Raw genomic sequence first — 12,993 nt, forward strand, 5'->3', positions numbered from 1 at the left:
TGACATTCTACTTGAGTTTTTTTACGATGGAGATAATTTTTTTGTAATTCACTAATGCTTTAGTAAGTTACTCAAAGTTAGGGGCATCTTTACCTATGACATCAAATCTGGATACCATTTTGGATCAAAGCTCTATGTTGAAATGGTATAGCCGCAAAGATCATGATAAGAACACTCCAAGGTCAAGAGACAATTTTTATTTCAGTCGTCAATGCAAGAGTGACATGACTTCAAAATATTCATGGAGAAATGACATGACTTCTAGTTCTGCTCGAGCGCCTTACAGGGGTGATGAATTATTCTCCTTTACATGAATACTTGTTAGGAATCCTTTCATATGTAGTGAAACTTCCATAAGAAGGTGAACTATTGAGAACTTAGATGCGGTCAAGGACCCTCTTTTGTTACTCTTCCTCGATTTTTTTCTCAATGCTTTGAGTCTCATTGTTCTCTGATCTTGGGTCTTTCTTGCTATAAGATGAACTTATCTGAAAGATTTTCATTTTTGAGGGACAAGACTCTCCCGTGACATCGACTTTTGTGGGCCAATTTTGACAGAAATACTTCTCCTTGACAACATGGAGTGTTGCACATTTCTTACATGGGACTTGATCAACATGAACTACTACTGGATGCATAGTATTATCACTTCTCTTCACATAGAAAACTGTAGCTGCAACAAGACTCAGTGCAAGAGAGGAAATTCCTAGTATCTAATATGCTCCAACATTAGCTCCATCATTTCTATTAATTGGAGACGACATTATTTCCAAAGGTCGGACTTCTTCGAAAGCAGAATCATCTTTCACTAAGGTTTCAGGATTGTCATTCGCCGACTCGAATGCAACATCAGTACTGATAAACATATCAACACTGTATTGTGATTCAGCCAATCAATCTGAAGATTAGAAGTTTCGTCACAGTGAAATAAGAAGCTCATAGTTTCAAAATTCAGGCTGACTTTGAAAATATATCTTTACTAATCCGGAAGGCTTTTGGCTGTGATTTTTACGTATGTTCTACTCCTATGAGTTATTCTTCCAACGGCACAAGAATCGCATCTTGTCGAGGCTCCTACACCGAGATATTGATTTTCTCCCGAAGTTGCTGAAGCTGAAAAGTTGAGCGAGACAGAACTAGAGCTAACTTTGAATATATATCTGTACTAATCTGGAAGGATTTTGGCAGTGATTTTGCGGTATGTTATATTTCTATGAGTTGTGCTTCCAATGAAAGAGGAATCACGTTATTTTTATTTTCCACATCGAGTTATTGGTTTTCTACCGCAGGTGCTATATGCTGAAAAGATAATCAAGGCAACATTCAAGTTAACTTTGGAATAGTAGGCGTACCAACCCAGAAATCTTTCAGTCATGAATTTCACATATATTATATTTGTATGATTTATCTTTCTAATGAAATGATACATTCGTCATTTGAGTGTTCCTACTACGAGATACACAATTTTAAACATAAGAGCTCAAAGATGAAATTTTTGAGAAAGTTGTCCGGCATGTGGAGTAGTTACAAAGTACACGACAAGCACTCAAAATAGAGAATTAAAAGAAAACACTAGAGAATAAGAAAAAACGAACACTTTTATTAATTAAATAAGGATGGTCACTACATCAGAACAATGTTCCAAAAAAAAACAAGACAAAAAAACAACAAAATAGAACACGAAATTGAGAAACAACGTCCTTAGGCGGGATAAAAGACTAAGCAAAAAGCTTATGGCTAAGGATTTGGTGACGACTTGTCTCGACATCTTCCTTTAGCTTCGCTAGTTCTTTTATTTCTATTTCTGACAAGGGAATGATTTTCTGAATGGCATGAATTTCATCTTCACGATTAGTGATAGTCTCTTGATTTTCAGACAACCTCTTTTGATGATCCTCAATAAGTTAGATGGTTTTCTTCTTCTTTGAAACCTACGCTTTTAACTCCTTTTCATATCTTGCAAGGACTTTTTGAAGCTCTTCCAAGTGTTTTTCAATATTGATTCTCTCCTCATTTGCGGTATCAAGACACTGTTGGGCAGCAGTAAGCAACTCTTGATGAGAATCCCTTGCATTCTTTTAAGAAGTGAACAGCCTTGCTACATCGTAAGCTCTATATTTCTTGAGAAAAAAAATATGTTTTAAGAACCTCTAAAGGATTAAGATTGATGGTGTTAACTTCTCAAATCGCATTAAGAATCAAGGTAACACCTTCCTGTAACTCTTTGAGGTTCTCTGAAGATTCAACAGAGAATTGAGTGATACACTCACATAAGGTGCGCTACATTCCAGAAACGTAAGACAATTTGAAGCTAGAAATAGTCTTTTGTGATTCAAAATTAGAGGCAATTCCCAGCAAAGGGAGGACCAAATGCTTGGAAACATCCGAATATCCAATTTGAGAAGTTTTAACAACCTCCACATTAGTAGTTGAGATGTTTTGAAAAGTTTCAACCTTTTCAGAAAAGGGGACCATCAGCTTGTTGGTTGAATCTCATTCGCGTCTTGACTCTTAACTTCAACAAGAGGGAGGTGAGAACTCTTCTCCACATTGAGAGAATTCGAGCTTCTGATACAATCTTCAAATACGTCTACATCGCAAGGGATTCACCAAGACCCAATTGGATAATTAAAAAAAAGTCAAAATTGATATCTAATGATTGGAAAAAAAAAAGGGCAGGGAAGTTTATAGAAATATTCAAGAGGTGACTTTTACCTGTTGTGCCAATTCTGTCAAAGGCATTGTAGAACAAGCATCACCATCTTCATAGATCGCTGTATTAATACTAGTAGAATCCAATTCAGCAAACTCGCATTGTTGATTGTTCAAGTCCTTAGGCTTTTTCTTGAAACGCTTCAAATGTAGCTCTTGGCTAACATTGCTCTCATTGGAGCAAGAGGTTGCACTAGTGCTAATGTCAGTCTCATGGAGTGAAATAGACGTTTTTGACGTGTTGCTTCAAGATGGTGCAATGCCAAGTGACTTTACAACACATTTGTCCGATGAGTTGTAAGGTTTCTTCCTCTTGAGAGTTATGTCGATCACCTCTTTATCAGTGAGGTTGGCAGCCTTAGGATTCTATAAAGGACCCTTAACTCCGTTATCCACATGAGTAGTCTTGCTCTTTGAACTTTTTGACTTGGAAATAACTCTTACAAATTGCATAGGGATGTTTGGTATCTCCTTTGACTGTAAAGACTGAGGAAGGTTTTCTTGAATTTGTTATCCTTTGATTGGTAAAGAAATATCATCTTTTTTCGGGCCTCTCAAAATTGTGTGGGTACTTCGTCTTAGTAGAATATCTCAATTGGATGTCCACCAATCTGATATTCATGAGTCATTAAAGACTCCTTATTGGATGGACGCATTGTTATGATGATCTTCAAAGATCTCCCAAGATGAACACATGAATCCTATAGTAGCAACAAACCTAGTAGTGAACCATCATAATAGTGCTCTTTGAGTGCACCAGGAACGTCTTGACAATATCCAAATTATCGACTGAATCGATGAGGGTTATAAGGCTCCACAATCACTTCATCATCCAGCCTTAAAGTGACAAAACTTGAACAGAGGCCTATAAGAAAATCGCTCCATAAAGTGGACAAAGTTTCCGCTATAATCAATATGAAGCTCCTTTCCTTGTAGCATGGCAAAATTGTGGAGGTCAAGCACATTCGCTTGTTGAAATAACATGCGAGCGTTAACAAGATCAAAATATTTTGCCATGTTTTCTCCAGAAATCTGCCACATTCGTACACCTCGTTGAGGACGGGTAACACGGAAGTAGGTCTCAAAATACTCACCTATCAAACCATATTCATAATGAAGGGGAAGTAATCTATTACAAGCGCCCAAGTTTGAAGAAGTGGATATATCCCTGAGGCCGCGATAGATGCTTGCTAGGAACGACACCGCCAAAGAAAATATTTCTCCATGAGACATCAAGCTTGCGACTTTGAAGACACTAGCACGAATACAATCAACTTTCTTGTTAGGAAGAACAAACTTGCATAGCCAACATGCGAGAAAATTCGCCAGATAAGTCTCATCTCTGAATGACTCTTCTATGCCTAACTCGACAAAAGGAGCATTCTCTTCTTTGGTTCGAGGAAAAAGTCTCATGTCAATATTTCCCGAAGGGTCGTGATTCATCCGTTGTTTTGTACGATTCTTAGACGTCCTTAGTGAAGGCTCGGCATATTTTGTCTGTCCTCTAAACAAAAACTTTGTCCATTCTCGAAAAGAGACTTCATCGATGGTGATGACGCTCAATCGATAGGATGATGATGTTTATATCCATCGATAGGGTGATGATTCTTCATTAATAAGGTGACGACAATGATAGGTTAATGAGGTTGCTCCATCAATAGAATGATGATGATACTCCATCGATATGATGATGATTCTTCGTTAATAGGATGATGATAATGAAAGGATAATGATGTTGCTCCATCGATAGGATGATGATGATGATCCATTGGTAGGATAATGTTGATCCATCGGTAGGATTATAATAATGATAATGGTCCATTGATATAATGTTCATCCATTGGTAGGATACCGACAATGACCCAATTGATAGGATAATGATGATCTATTAGTTGGAATATGATAATGATTCATTGATAGGATAATGATGATCCATAGGTAGGATGACGATAATGATAGGATGATTTTGCTCCATCGGTAGGATGATGATGCATTGATCCATTGGTAGGTTAATGTTAATCTGTTGGTTGTATAATGATAATGATTCATTAGTAGGATAATGCTAATGAATATCCATTGGTGGGATGATGTTGATCCATAGGTAGGATAATTGTAATGATTAATTGATAGGATAATGATGATTCCTTGGAAGGATGAAAATGATAGGATGATTTTGCTCCATCGATAGGGTGATGTTTATGGTCCATTGGTAGGATAACGATGATCCATTAGTATGATGGTAACAATGATCGATTGGTAGGATAATGTTGATCCATTGATAGGATAATGGTAATGATCCATTCATAGTATAATAATAATAATCCATTGATAGTATAATGATAATGAAGAAGATAAATAACCGTCGGTAGGATGATGTTGATAACGATCTGTAGGTAAAAAGGTGATGATCCACTGGTAGGATAGTGATAATAAAGATGATAAAGATTTGTTGATATGATGATGTTTATCCATCGATAGAATGATGTCTATCGACACCGAGCAAAGAAGATGCTTCATCGAGCAACATAGGTGATATTCGGGGTATCTTTTGAGTAACAGTATCATCTAAATTGACAATATAAATGAAAATGATCCTTAGAAAAGTGGTATCATCTCCATTGAAAATACCTTATAGATGAATTTCTAAGTAGTAGTAATAATATCACGTTTGATGATACGATGTGGGTAACGCCCTTTAAGTATTTCTTAGTTGATGAAAAACCATAAAATATCTTTCCTCGAGATTTTCATTTGTTTCATCCTTTAATATAGTTGGACGTTCATTATAGAATTTGTGTTGTTGGGAATTGAATGAAATAATATTGTTCAAATTCCCGAGTCTTTGGTTTAAGAAGCATAAAATATTTCCTATAGGTCTGCGTCCATAAAACATTGTCAATTCTAAAGAGATACCCCTTTTTGACTTCTCCATGTTAATCGAATGGAGGAATCTTCTAATTTCAAGGTGAACCTATAAACCTGCTTCCACAGAAAAATTATTAGTTTTAAAATGAACTGATCTGTGTCGATCTCGTCGGTCATCTACTCCTTGTACTACTATTTTCGGTTGATTTTTCTAATCTCCCGCCTCTTGATAGTTAAGACAAAGATGCAAAAAATAGTTGAAACATGAAGGATAGTTTTAGAAAAATAGGTTTTTCAAAAGGTAGTATTTAGGAAAACACCACTGTCAACTGTCATGTCACGTCAGGCTTAGCAAACTTTCTTGAGGTTGATGTCTTAGAGTCTGTCTGGTTACTTGCTAGGAGGTATTCAAAGTCGTTCTAACTCTCTGATATGCCTAGTTGAAATTTTTAGGTCATTCTTAAATTTTCTGTCCCAGTTAACTTTCTTGGCTTATCTTTAAACATTGTAGGTGAATCACAAAATTTTTGAGATCCTCTAGAAAAATTCTATCCCAGTTGCAAATCTCAAAGTAACTTCAGTCTCGACATGCGGAGAAAAAATCTTCTTTTCGAGAATTTTTGAGTCCTTATCAAAAATTCTATCCCATTTTCTAATTTAAATAGAAATAGACATCTTACGAGAGATATGACAAACCATTGTGGCACCGACGTATTCGGTTGAGGCAGGAATCAAGTCAAACGTAGTTTTCCCTCAAAGGCAAAAGATAATATGAAATTTACAAAGAAACTGACTGAGGCTGACATAGGCCGCCTATGTATCTCATTCTTGAGAATTTAGGTCAAACGTAGTTACAATACAAAAGGAAACATTAAAAGAGATAAATGGGGTGACCAAGGCCAACATAGACCACCTACATATCTCATTCTTGAGAATTCAGGCCAGACGTAGTTCATTATAAGAGGAATAAAATTCTAAACAAAGTGATTACAAGGAAATAACAGAAACACGAACGAAAAACCTCACGCATAATATCTCTTGACGACATTTAAGTAGATTGATCACTTATGAGATCTAATATTTATGCTCGAACATGTGATGTCATCAAACAAATGTAACGATGTGTTCGTCAAGCAAACTGATGAATTGTTTTTCCTGTATTTTCGTGAGATAGGCACCAATTTTGATTTCTTTGATGCGTTCATCATTTTCATGATTCACTGTTCAGATCTCAGAATTCAGCTTATCGGGAATTTCAAACTGTCAGAACTCTTCAACCAAGTGTTTGGGTATCATGATCTCTTAATTGTAGTCCTCAAGTTTGTCCAGCATCTACACCATTTTGTCCATTCATCTTGTGACAAGATACGACATCAACAATTTCAAAAATAATTCTCACAAGACCAGCGAGGAATCAAGAGCGGGGTGGATGTCCAGTTATGCATTTGCTCATTTAGATCGTTCTCTAGTATGACTTGTGTCTCAATAATCTCTTCAAGCTCAATATAACATTTTGTGAATCATTTTTTGATTCTTTCCACTACACCATTTTTCATTGGAAAAGACCGGTACGAGTGAGAGAATGATTTTGGAAAAGCTTGATCAATCTTCTGCTTGTTCTAACCATCCTTTGGCATTAAAGCAACAGTTTGATGAGGTGACACAATCAAAAATTTGGATTTTTCTGCTTTTATTGGAGGGATTACAACTTTCTCAGTCTCTTCAAGGTTTGCTGAGATTATGACTTTCTTCACATTCAAACCATCTTCGACTTCAAGCATATTTACCCCTGAATTATTCAGCATAGGGTTACTATTGACATTAGGAGTGTCAGTCTAAAGAGTGACGATCTTCTTGAATTTTTGCTTGAAGTTGATACAATCTTTAGTAATATGCCTTGCACCTCCTGAATGGTAAGCACAGTGAAGATCGGGTCTATAAAGCTTAGAGTTGACATTAATATTTTTTGGATTAATTGTCTGTATTATTCCAACTAATTTCAATCTCTCAAAAAGTAGTGTTCAGCTCTCAACCAACAGAGTAAAGACTTTAGACGGTTTGTTCTCACAATTTGGATGAGGAGGACAATGTCAAGGTACTTGACGGTAGTTTAGATGATTTTGGCGAGTTAGCACTTGCATTTAGAAATTTGAATATTGAGGAACTCGGTAGCTAGGAAGGGTACTTTGGTAGTATCGTGGTGGATTTTGGTAACTTGGTTGGATATTTTAACAATTAACCGATGGAGCTTGATAATATGGATGGATATTTTGGTAATGTGAAGGTGAGTTTAGTAAATAAGACGTTGAATTTGATAACTCGGTTGTGGAGTTTGGTAATGAGAAGGTAAAATTTGGTAATTCTATAGTGGCTGGAGGATTTTGAGTTGGGTTAGAGGGTAGGTTTTGAACCTATTCAGCGCTTGTGGGACGAAAGTGGAGTTGAATGATGAAATCAGATTAGAAAAATCTTGCATTCTTTGCATTTCGACCCTCATTTCGATAGTCTATTGCATCAACTGCATAATTAATTCATTTTGATTTGCGGCGACGGGTTGAGACATGACAACATCATTCAGGCCAATCTCATCATTGTTATCACCCATTATTGCCTATTCTTTTTCCAAACTTTAATCGCGGAAGAAATCTTTGGGGGCCTTAGATCTTCTTAAATAAGGACGATCAGCCCACTTATCAACACAAATCAGTTCTAAATACTGGACAAATGAAAAAACTCAAAAGACAAATGTGTTAGTGCCTCAAAGGGATAAATAGTACAAGATATCACACATAGGTGTAAACACACAAGAGTCGCTTTACTCGGAGATAAACTGGCCCACAATATAGAGAAATTGCTAAATAGACACAAATTTGTCTATTTGACTTTGAAATTAATAAATAAAAAATGTCAACTTGAGTCTAGACAAAGTCGGCGGTATCTTTCATTGTCGTACTTTTGATTCCTCATTGAGATATAAGTATAATTTCTTTGGACAAGATAAAATTTCTCAAAAATGGGGACCGAACCTTGAATGGTTGCCTACGTATCTCACAAGGGAGAGTTCAAGTCCTACGTAGATCGACCTATTTGATATTTTTTCACTTTGAGAAGATGAATCTTTTTTCTGATATGAGAGTGATAATTGAAAAAAACGAAGTTCGAATTTTATCGGGAAACTAAAGATCGAAGAGTATTTGGACGCACTTTTGATAGTGACTTGACATTTGTGCATAGCGGCTCTAAAAACAATTTGAAGAAGAGTAATCTAGATATCTCCAAATAAATCAACATATTCACATAAGAAATTATATCACGTAAATAGTTATTACGTGATCCGAACACTGATGTGATACTTTTGTGCAAAGGATAGGCTTAGCGATTAGAGGGATATATACGTCATTCGAAAAATTCTATTGAACCAAAAATTCAAGATTATACAAGTTTTACAAATAAACTGAATAGAGACACATAATAAGGAAAAGGGGATACAAATAATCAGTCTAATGCAGGGGTACGACCCTAATCTATACATCCACAAAAGATCCTTCTTCTTTCTTGATTTTTTTGTCATCTTCGGGTGGCAACGTCTTTGAATGGATTAATAGCTTTTGAAACTCATTCTTCAACCTAAATAAACTATAATTTAATCCTTACCCCATGAGACAATGATTTTCAAACAACGTATACATCTTTCAAATTTAAACACATAAGTATGAACGTCCGTTTAGGTCGTGGGCCGTTTTGGACCCAAGGTGGTCTCTCTAATGACCCCAACAGACCTTGGGTATTGGGTCATCTTAGTTCAAATGCTCCTAAATTTGGGATTTCGGCTCGGCTCTACGCTAGTTGACTAAGAGTGGCTTTGAAATACCGGGATCATAAGCGGACAACTTAGGCTAGAATTCATGACAACCATTGGACGCATGACGAACCAATAAATTGTCGATCGTTCCAAAAAAAGGATGAGTATAAAAAAACCTTGGCTGCGGTTCTACAAATTGTCCTTTAATATACTATACATGTATAGCGGAAGATGTCATGAAATGCAATGACAGTTACATAATTTAAACATATTCAGCACAAATATCGTTTTACAATTAATAACAATTAGTCAAACAGTCAAATCTCATGTTTAGAACTTAATTAGTCCCATTAGAGTCGTCATTTCTGTTATACGAAAAAATATAATAAAATAAAAAGGACTATGTTTTCGAAAAACCAATTAATCTTATGATATAAGAGAAATAAATTTCTCAAAGAGGCAGAGTCACCACTTAATTTTTTAGTAAAAATCAAGAAAAACTTATAATTATTAACAAAAGATTTAAACAAGTAAAATCAATTGAAAAAAGGGTTCCGAGTTCAAATGTACATTTCGAGAAGGTGTTAGGTCCTCGGAATGCCCGCTAACTCGCGGTTGACCCCCGATTTGACAAAAATAACTTTTGACTAATTTAAAAAAAAAATAAATAAATAAAATAGTAATGAGAGCTCACTTTTAAAGGGAAGGGAAATAAACTAAAAGAAAAGTTTAAAGGAATTCAACCCTATGTTGCAACATAACTAAAGTAAATAAAATTAGGTAATAAATAAAAATATAAATATTTAAATTTGAACATACGAGAAGACATAGCTATCTTTTGGGAATAAATTTAATTCAACAGGAAATTACAAATAAAATGGTTAGTTAATACAAATAAATAAACAAGAGTAAAGCAAGAAACATTAATATTTGGGCCCTTTGCCCAAATTCCAAATCAGATGGGATTTTGACCCAAGTCTAGTCCTAAATCTAAAACTCGGCCTGCTGATGAGTTTCAGCCTGATTTCGCCCCTGAAAATACTGTTGTATACAATAGATGTATACTACTCCTTTCAGACTTTTTGAGATCAATTTTTTCTGTCTTCAACCTATATTTAAGAATTTGGCCAGTATATCTGCGTTTTGAGTCCTGTTTCTGCATTTTTTCTATATAAAATTGTATACAACTAGTGTATATCAGATTGTTTTCCTGTATATATTGTTTGTATACTAATGTATACAATCACTTTTTATGGCTTCAAGACCTGTAATTCAGCCCTCATTCACCTCACAGAAGCTTCCAATTTATTTGGTTAACTCGAAAAGGATGAAAGTCAGGTTTTAACTCAACCCAAGATGCAAGGGCGAAAGGAAGAGTCCAATGGACTCGATTTGAACCAGTTCATGCACAGAGAAATAGTAAGAAATCATTAGCTTCTAATTTGCAGCCATATCAATTTAGTATAGGAATTTCAAGTGTTAGGATATGGATCATGGATTTAAAGACCATCTAACATGTTATCGGGATCAACATGAACCGACAAACACAAAATGGAATTAAGGTCATCTAATCTTTGTTCTTAAAACAACTAAATAACAAATATTATCTATAAAAAAAAAGAACTCCAAAGGATGAATGTGATCCTAAACAAAATAAACTGAAGCTACTAACTAAACTTATAACAGTAGCTCAAGTAACTAAAAGAAACAAATATGCTACCTTTGAACTCTAAGAAAGATCATTATGAACAAGTACAGTAGATATAATTTAGTCAAGATCTAAATTACTGCATAACAAATAAGCAAAAAAAAAAAAAATAGTCATATATCAAGATTAAAATTAAGATATAATCCCAAATACTGGCATTCTTGGACACAAATTTGCACTCTAATCCCTTCTTAATAGAGTAGAATGATCAAGATACAATCAAGTAGTAAAGAAGACAAAACAACATAGCTAAAACATTCCAACCATAAACCACATGAACATCTAAACTATTATGACAAGAGAGACAGAGGCTCAACCGACAATACAGAATCAAAGACGAGTCAGTGACTTCAAATACAAACATATGAAGCCAATGGAACTTCCTTGATGCTTGCGAACACATTTGTAATTAGAGTGAGGCAAGAAGAACATGTGATTCAAAACAACACGACAAGTTTAAAACATAAAACAAAGAATAACCTAATTTGTACCTCTAATTAAATATAAACATGTGTAACACAATAGTCAGTCAGTAATCCCAACCGTGAAGATAAAGAGCCATGAATAATCATATTCAAATCAAGAAAGAAGTCACAGAAAATCGAACAGAGACGGGTCCATCGCACATCACTCGCAATCCAAATGAATAGTAAACAAGGGAGAAGATATTACCTTGCTCCAGGAAGCGAACTGAGCCGACAAGGGGAAGAACGTGACTTCACCACAAACGGAACTTCACCAGATTCCAACGAGCTCCGATGAATTTGAATGAGAAAATCACTAAGCTTGTGATCTCTTAATGTATTTTTCATATAGCTATTTTTTGGAGATTTTGATCTCTTAGTCTATTTCTTTTTGTGAAAATTCTCTTCTATTCTAGATAGTAAATTTTGTGTCAAAAAAAATCATCTCCTCCAAACAAAAGAAATCCCCTTTAACAGTAAAAGAGATGGGTATTTATAAGAGGAAGATTTGGAAAAAAGGGGGAAAATGGGATTGCATTTCGAATTTGAAATTTGAATGCTTCCGAAGGATAAGGTTGAGAAATTGGAATTGTACCATTCTTCAACGGAAAAACGATTTGAGTCGCTGTATTGAGAGTGAAGGACGAAGGAGGTGTAAGATTGAGACACCTGGATGATTTTCAAATATTGGACATTGGGGTCGGATCACTGCTGGACTAGGCTCGATTTAGGTTGAAAGTTTTTGGGTGTCGTTCGCCATTTACTGGTTTTCATTCTCACGAGGAAGAAGACGCAGTTGGGGGTCGTTTTGATATTGCACGATGGATTATATTGTTGTATTTGCTGAAATGGATTTTTATTTTTTTTTTGTGGGCTGGGTATTTTGTGAAAAATATTGGGAATGGGCCTGGAATTTAAGAGCGGGCTGAAAATATTAGGAAAAATTGGGCTGAGGAATGCAGCTAATGGATTGGAATTGGACTGAAAAATGAGCCCAATTTTCAGTTTTAGATGGGTTTAAGGTGAGGTAAGGGAGAGTTGGAGTTTAAGCAAAATGATTTAAGTTAAAAAATTCGATTAAACTCTAAATAAGACAAATTAATATTAATTAATTAACAAGCTTCTTAATCCTGACGAAATGAAATAATCACCTCAACTCTAAACTATTGATTCAAAATTATAATAATTATTTAAACTAAACTAATTTAATAAAATACTTACTAAAATTTAAAAATAATAATTTTGAGATGACTTTCAAAATGTTTATACACACACACACACAGATATATGTATACATATATATATATATATATGTATATATACACACACACACACACACATATATATATATATATATTACTTTAAAATTATTTTAAAATGGTAAAACTAGTTTAAAATAAATTTGAAAAATATTTTGAATTTTATAAAGTCAATTATTTCAA

The 12,993-nt window shown here is 34.9% G+C and overlaps 1 long non-coding RNA gene across 1 annotated transcript in view; it reads right to left on the reverse strand.

Moving 5' to 3' along the window:
* Positions 1-12,364, reverse strand: part of LOC114078666 — a 50,694-nt gene extending 38,330 nt beyond the window's left edge. The window contains exon 1 of the long non-coding RNA XR_003580364.1: positions 11,760-12,364. This is a non-coding gene — a long non-coding RNA (uncharacterized LOC114078666). The remainder of the gene's footprint in view (positions 1-11,759) is intronic.
* Positions 12,365-12,993: the final 629 nt, after the last annotated feature.

The sequence above is a fragment of the Solanum pennellii genome, chromosome 1 (assembly GCF_001406875.1).
Source record: "Solanum pennellii chromosome 1, SPENNV200".
Taxonomy (NCBI): domain Eukaryota; kingdom Viridiplantae; phylum Streptophyta; class Magnoliopsida; order Solanales; family Solanaceae; genus Solanum; species Solanum pennellii.